This window comes from Palaemon carinicauda, unplaced genomic scaffold (assembly GCF_036898095.1).
Source record: "Palaemon carinicauda isolate YSFRI2023 unplaced genomic scaffold, ASM3689809v2 scaffold142, whole genome shotgun sequence".
NCBI classification, from domain to species: Eukaryota; Metazoa; Arthropoda; class Malacostraca; order Decapoda; family Palaemonidae; genus Palaemon; species Palaemon carinicauda.
The window spans coordinates 67,986-76,437 of record NW_027168948.1 but is presented as its reverse complement, the minus strand read 5'-3'; the positions used below and the strand labels follow the sequence as shown (position 1 = coordinate 76,437).

General features: G+C 36.1%; 1 long non-coding RNA gene across 1 annotated transcript; it reads right to left on the bottom strand.

Annotated features, from left to right (window-relative positions):
• Positions 1-1,075: 1,075 nt before the first annotated feature.
• LOC137635573 (uncharacterized) lies at positions 1,076-8,140 on the bottom strand. Its single transcript, XR_011042724.1, has 3 exons — positions 8,067-8,140; positions 4,612-4,763; positions 1,076-1,199 (listed from the first exon to the last, which is right to left on the bottom strand). It is a non-coding gene; the product is annotated as an uncharacterized lncRNA (long non-coding RNA).
• Between the last annotated feature and the right edge of the window lie 312 nt (positions 8,141-8,452).

The following is an 8,452-nucleotide window of genomic DNA, read 5'->3' as shown; positions in this document are numbered from 1 at the left end:
CTTGGAAGAGGAAAATTTATGCAGTAATATCTTATATGTATAAAATATTGCCTAAAGCTTCAATAAATTATCACACTAGGAAAACTATATCATGCATGAGAGTAAGGCTACGTGCCTAGGCTAGGAAGCCTAGCATGAGTGAGGATCGGTAACTAAATCGCCGAAACCACGGTACCATCAGCATAATATAAAATTTCCTAGCTAAAAATGCTAAATAGCTAAATCTATTAAAGCGAATATATACCGGGAAGGTCGTTCTGGCTGACTAAATGACATATGCATATCGAACAACCGCGTCCATGACGCCATCCGGTTAGGCAACAGCTGTTGTTGCGTTAATTAAGTCTTGAATCGATGAAAAAACTGGCAAGAGCTTACATTTATACAAATTAAAGATAATAATCAACTTTCCAGAGGCAGATGAAGGTGGAGAAAGCATCATAGCTGATAAAGTAATCCAAAAACACCGAGTTTGTATCACTACGAGAGAAAGAATGACAAGATGGCGCCGGGACGTGACGTCATACTGGCGCTCAACTATAGTACGAGTAGGAGCGTTGCCTTAATAACAGCCCTCCTACAATTCTTGCCACTTTCCCCTCTCGAAGCGTAAATGCTATTCGGGGTGTAGATAGCTATGTGGCGTGTCAAGAATACGTCCTCTGATATAATGCGATAGCCCTAAAGGCGAAAGCCAGGGATATTCGCGCCAGGCGTTAGAATTCTGGATACCTTAAGGTAAAATTCTCTGGGGATATATCACTGTAGTTAAATATAACCTGGGAAGCTACTATGAAGGAACTTCCATCAGGACAACATGGCTACCTAACCCAAAAATAGATTTTTCGCTTTGCTCAAAATCCGTTTTATGCTACTAACAGTATACCGTTAGTCGCAAACACTTGAATCCCACAGCTAATTATGTAAACAAACAAAAGCCTAAAAAATACAACTATTAAAATTATTCTAATTCATGAACCCAACCATAGATTTATCCTCTGGTTGTTCACTGGAAACCATAACTAATAACCGTGACTATTTCCACCCGATATCTATAGCTACTGTACTGTATTACCTTTTACATGTCATGGGTAGGTAAAGTTCATTGATGTGGAGGTCTGCTGTGCAAAACTAGTCCTTTGCTAGTCAATACACTTGCTAGTATCCATCTCGGTGCACACAAATATTCCTTACTTCACCTGAAAAAGATAACTCTGTATCAGAAAGATTGAAAATAGCAAATCAGACAATGGCTAGGTTAAGTAATATTTTGAAATCACATCACCTGAAATTACATATTACAGGTTATATATCAGTTTAGCGAGATCGGTGTTACTGTATGGACATGAGTCGTGGTATAACAATGAAACAAAATCCAACAGATTTTGTAGATTTTACATCAAAGGCCTCTGAAGAATATTAGAAGTTAAATGGCAGGACAGGATTAGAAACTGAAACTATAAGAGAGATTACTCAAGTGCCATATGTGGATGAGAACATGGTGAGGGGTAGATGGAGATGATTTGGGCATGATCTTTGCACTCCAAGAGATTAGTTCACCAAAACTTCAATTGGGCTTCACAAGGCACTAAAAGTTTTGGAAGACCCAGGCCTACATGGCTGAGGACTATGAAGTAGATGATGATGATGAATGGAGAAGTATTGTTTTAAAAACTCATTATAGAGATGACTGCGTCAATAGGTGTAGGAGGTTACGATGGTAAATAAATATATATATATATATATATATATATATATATATATATATATATATATATATATATGTGTGTGTGTGTGTGTGTGTGTGTGTGTGTGTATGTTTACACAAAATAGAATTAAAGATACATATACAGTATATAGGTACTGTATATATGAAGAAAAGGAAAATAGGGAAAAACTACAGTAGTAGTTTAAGAACAAAACATTAAAATAAATCTTTCATATATAAACTATACAAACTTCAAAATAACAATGAGGAAGAGAACCAAGATAGAATAGTGTACCCTCAAGAGAACTCTACCCCAAGACAGTGGAAGACCATAGTACAGAGGCTATGGCACTACCCAAGAATAGCGAAGAAGAACCTATCTTCTTGCAACTATGATAGTTTTAATCCTTGGAAAATAGCATGACCTATGATTTGCCCAAAAACTATATTCGTTTTCATGGTCTTAAACCATCTGGATTCTAATCTTAAAATCTAACAGTTACTCTCTAAGTGCAAAAACTTTTACTACCTAACGAACAAGGATACCAGAATGGTGTACCTTCATGCATTGAATACATTCCAAAACAAATGATAAATGTATTTTCTTAACAATATAAACGTGATCCCTTTAATCGAGAGGTGGCAGTAGTTAGCCAACTCAACCTGACACGCCACCGAGCTCCTAATTTGACCTTAAATCCGAGACTTGTGGGGTTGTTGGGGCAGGAAAAGTAACATAAGACGACTTGGTTTACTTTTTAAAAATTAGCGATTTTTTCCTACGAAAAAGCAAATTTTACAACTCATTTTTCCTCTGCCTACGCAAACTTCGAACAGTCTGGCTTATTCTTTCCACAATCTCCTCTGTCCTCATACACATGACAACACGGAGATTACCAAACAATTATTCTTTGCTCAAGGGGGTTAACTACTGCACTGTAATTGTTCAGTGGCTACTTTCTCCTTAAGGGCAAGGGTACAAGGGACTCTTTAGCGATGGTAAGCAGCTCTTCTAGGTGAAGGACACTCGCAAAATCAAACCATTGTTCTTCAATCTTTACCTTGGGTAATGCCATAGCCTCTCTATCAGTCTTCAAAAGTCAAATTAGAGATCTCTTGCTTGAGGATACACCCACGCACATTATTTTATGTTTATCATTATTATCATTATTATTATTATTATTATTAGCTAAGTTACAACCCTAGCTGGAAAAGCAGAATGCTATAAACCCAAGGGCTCCAACAGGGAAAATAGACTACGAGGGAAGTAATGAACAATTAAAATATCTTGAAAACAGTAACATTAAAATAAATCTTTCATATATAAACTACAAAAACTTATGGAGCCCTTGGGCTTATTGCATCCTGCTTTTCCAATTAGGGTTGTAGCTTAGCAAGTAATAATAATAATAATAATAATAATAATAATAATAATAATGATAATAATAATAATAAATGATAAACAAATTCACATCAAGACAATTTCTTAAAATATAGTAAGTTTTCAGTAGCATAAGTTCAATCTTATCGCTAAGAATGAGGCAGTCTAAGGGGATTCTCATGGGGGTCTTAGCTCCCCTTTGGGTAAGTAGGTAAGGGCACTGTTTGTAGGTTAGGTTAGGTGGGGAAGCTTAGGTTAGACAGTGTTCTATCCACGAATCCCTGTCCGTCGTTATATAAAGGCTTGTATCGTTCAGTACTAAGCTCTAAACCAAAGTTGAAAATAGACATTTTTGGGATTGAAGTACTGTACCTTGAACCAGGCAGTCTCGCAAACTATCATAATAGCAATGGATTCACATTCGAGACCAAAAATTTATATAACTTAGGACGGGAAAACATTTCCTTAGAAAAAGTTTTCCCTAAAGTAAGTACACTTCCAACCTAAAGAAATACTCCTTAAATAAAATAAATGTATACACTAATCATTTTCACCTTTTCCTACCTAAATCATTAGTCAAATACAAGCTACAGTCTGAATATCCTAGTAAGATACAAGCTACATTAGCAGCAATATATGCCACGCATTTCCCTGGATTATAATTGTGTACCTTTTTCTATGTACTGGTAACTACTTCTTGCTACCTTTCCGCTTAGAAAGCGAGGGGAGCCACGTCCAAGCATAAACCATTTGAGGGGAGTTTCTCCCAACTTGCATCAGAACACTTCAAAGTACCTATACAAAAGTAACACTTCCTATTTCCTTCATTGGGAGTGTTGTGCTATAGTAAATATTTACCCACATTAACTTGATCCGGTTCGTCACAACCTACTACAAAAACTTCGGATTTTTCTAAGCCGCGAATTGTTTCGCTCGCAAATAAACATAATTCACTGCTCCTCTCTTCTCTCAAGCGGTATGTGGTTATGCTGCACACACCTATCACATGGGTCCCTATTATGGTCTCATAAATGCCTATAATTTACATTACGCCCCTAAATTGGTTTTCGCTTCGCAGTGGCTTCGTTCGTTCACAAATAAATAATTCAACGTTTAAAATCAGACAATGGGAACACTTATTTTCTTCATTACTGTAAATTTCTTTTGTCTCCATAAACCAACGACATTCTAGTTTATATTTTTCATGGGTAAATGACATGACGTTTCTTCACAACACATTACTATTATTATCATTATTACTAGCTAAGCTACAACCCTAGTTGGAAAAGCAAGGTGCTAGAAGCCCAAGGGCTCCAACAGGGAAAAATAGCCCAGTGGGGAAAGGTAATAAGGAAATAAACAAACGATATAAGTAATAAAAATTAAAATTAAATACTTCAAAGCAAAAACAACACTAAAACATATTTAATTTATCAACTATAAATGGACTTGTGCAAGCCTGTTCAACATAAAAACATTTGCTGTGAGTTTGAACTTTTGAAGTTCAACAGATTTAACTTACCCGATTAGGAAAATCATTCCACAACTTGGTCACAGGTGGAATAAAACTTCTAGAGTACTGTGTAGTATTGAGCCTCATGATGGAGAAGGCCTGGCTATTAGAATTAACTGCATGCCCAGTATTACGAACAGGATGGAACCGTCCGGGGAAATCTGAAGGTAAAGGATGGTCAGAATTAGAAAAAAATCTTACGCAACATGTATAATGAACTAATTGAACAACGGTGCTAAAGGTTAATATCTAGATCAGAAATAAGAAATTTAATAGACCTTAATCAATTGCAAGATGAGAAAAAATATTAAACTTAGTTTAAGTCTGCTCGTTTTCCAAGTTGTTTCTTAACGTTTCACGTGTCACAATTACTAGCTCTTATTAACCCTTTTACCACCAGGCTATTTGGAACTTTCCAACCCTTAACCCCGAGGGGTTATTTTTTCCCCAGCACATTTTGCAGTATATTTTATTTAAATTGCTCTAACAGCCTTAATTTTTGTCATAGAGAGGTCAGGTTGGTCTCATTCTCTTGGAAATTGCCTGAAGTTTCTCAAAAAAATTATCAAAAATATGCAAAAAAAAAATTTAAATAGCAGTTTTTTGCAAGGACGTACCGGTACGTCCATGGGGGTAGAGGGGTGTGTTTTCTGAAACGTACCAGTACGTCCTTTGGGGGTAAAAGGGCTAAGTTTGTACATTTGTTTCCACTTAACTTGACTCATACCCATTGACCATTGTGACAATTTTCACCTACATATGCAGTACTGTAACTCCACCCGCTGAGCACAGCGCTCCAATGATAATGTATTACTATTGGCTAGTGGGAGTTTTCAAGGGACAAATATTAAGACAAAGACCTGTTTACGCATTCGTTACACTTGACCCATCTCTATCTCTGACGATTTGACTAAGCCTCATCTAAATTTGCCCTATCAGATTCTAGATTTATATTAATAAATAGGTTTTATTTGGTTTTTGTTAAGATACTCTTTTATTTTAGTCATAAATCTCATGTTTGACACTTGTGAGGGTTGTAAACTAATCAAGTTGAACACGCCACTGTAATAATTCCCAAACTTGCTATATTTTAAGTAACATGGGTTCTTCCAAAAGATAGTAAGTGTCCTAAATATGTTGATACATCATACGAAAGTTCGTAGCCCTTCACCCAAAAACATCAGACACAGAATGATAAGTTGAAACTATATAGCATCCTAAGTCAGCTTAATAATGCTATAACATTATGGTCCCAGAAATAGTGACAGACGCAGCTGGCATGCGCTGCGCATCCGCATATTATGCGCATCCGCATATTGCTTGCCAGTAGAACGCATTAGTGAGATTGTGCTTATTTGCGGGCGAAGCTAGCCCGGGCCGTGCAAAAATCCCTCGAGTGACGTCATTTCACTGTGCTTGATATCGGAATATGTTTAAGATATAGAAAATGGTGCTAGGGAGAAAACGGTATTAGAGCGAGGTACCTTTGCCGCAGTCCTTCCAAAGGGTTCTTTTCCCCCTCGGGGGTAGTTAGAGATTTGGGGGACTGGGGCATCGAGTTTGTAAAGTTACCATTACTATTATTACTTGTTAAGATACAACTCTAGTTAGTACTGTAAAGCAGGATGCTATAAGCCGAGGGGCTCCAACGGGGAAAATAGCCCAGTGAGGAAATGAAAAATAAATATTTTCTTCCCCTGCTTTGGAGGACTGGGGGAGGTTTGAAAAAATCCAACCCTGTCAGCCCATACCTACTACACCAGTGGTTTTACCACTTTAATTTAGCAAAAAATAAAGAATTTCTTTATTTCTTATCGTTATGTTGGGATCAGCAGTTATTATCTTAGACTTAAAGGTGAGTTTACATTGCCATCCCCCTAAAGACTGATTCTCACCTGGCATTATTGTAGGGGAACCATCACCAACAGCACACTTTTAAACAGGAATCAATTTTGTGATAGCTACAGACGGGAAAAGGTTTTCTACTAAAAGACAGGCGTTTCCTATAGAAAAAAAAACGTTGGTTTTCTTAAAAAATTACATTTTCACTACAAATAAAAACTTAACTGCCCAAGAAATAATAATTAATGGGGTTACCATCCGCAACTTATCATGAACCGCTTGCCAGTACATGAGCTTGTTTTTCTTTTTCCGTTAGATTTCTAAAAAATATCCACTTTCTTAGACAGTCAAACGGGTTTTCAGTTTATTTGCTGTTGAAATGAAGGTCAAATTCAGTGGAGCCTTTGTAGGGTGACGGCCAGATCCCGTAGAAAACGGGAATATTCTGAACTGTGGCCGTCGTTCTAAAAACGATTTTGGCGGGAGAAGCTAACTTAAAAAACCCACCTAACCTATGCTAAAAGCCGTGTCCTTACCCAGGGGGGCTGCGCCCCCCCGGACCCCCCCTTACACAACATATTTAAGATCCGTTGACCATTTCCAAACGTTTTTATTCTATACAAGATAACAGTCGGAGCGATAATAAGCAAATTAGGATGCTTGGTCGTAGCACTACAAACTACCCAAAATGACATTTTCACTACAAATAAAAACTTAACTGCCCAAGAAATAATAATTAATGGGGTTAACGTGCGCAACTCATCATAAACTGCTTGCCAGTACATAAATGCTCAACGTTGTTTTTCCTCCGTGAGCGAAGCGAGCACATAGAGGACAAAAACCATTAGATTTCTAAAATATATCCACGTTCTTAGATGGTCAAATGGGTTTTCGGTTTATTTACTGTTGAAACCAAGTCAAATTCAGTGAAGCCACATTATTTACTACAGGAAGAACTTTTTTTTGGCTCAAAATATTGTTCCGTCTGTAACTATAATTTAACCATTTAGTATAAATATGAATTTCTTGGCTAGATTTCTTATGTTGGGATCAGCTGTTATTATCTTAGACATAAGGGTAGTTTACATTGCCACACACCCCTAAAGACACTTTCTCCCCTGGGGTTCACAACCCCCCCAAGGGCCAATTCTCACCTGGGGTTTGTGTAGGGTGGTGGTGATTAATAAAAAAGATGGATATACTTATGAAAATATCATCAACAGAACAATATAAAACGAAAAATCTAAGAAAATATTATTTTTCTCACGTATTTTGCTGTTTAAAAAAAAAAAAAAAAACTAGTTTTTCTTATATAAATAGCTACTGTATGTGACAAACCCATTGCTATTACAACTCGTACGATAATATAAAACAGGAAATAACGTAACTGCTTCCAAAAAAACTAATATATCAAATAATATCTATTAATATATAAAGATATATAGCCCCTAAACACGGCCGGTCAAAAGTTCTGGCCATGAGATTTTGAAATTTCAATATTCTATCGTAAAATCTGTAATTTATAAAACCTGGTGTAGTTTAAGCAGTTTTTGTCGTTCAAATATACTTAGAAATTTAATTAAATATGATAAAATATAATAAAAACACCTAAAATAACTTACTTATAGAGGAAATAGTAGTTCAGGTGAGCCATCGTACAGACAACAGAGAGAGGAAAACAGAAGACAGTGTGTCCAGACATCAATGTTAAGAAAGGCATACAGACGTATAGAAAATCTTAATTAAATTATAAATATCATGTTATTTATATTATTATTCATTTATTAATAATTTAAAATGATATTTTAATGTAATTTAAATTACTGAAAATTTTTTAAATACGATTTTGGGTGGATTCAAATTGCAAGAATTACGAAGGAATTTTTTCCAACTTGGCAATGGTCATTCAATCAGCTGATCCTGCCCAGCTGATATTTTTTTCTTTTTTTTTTCTTTTGGTAAAATTCAAATTCAGTTTAATTTCAATGCATAAAAAATAATAATGAAT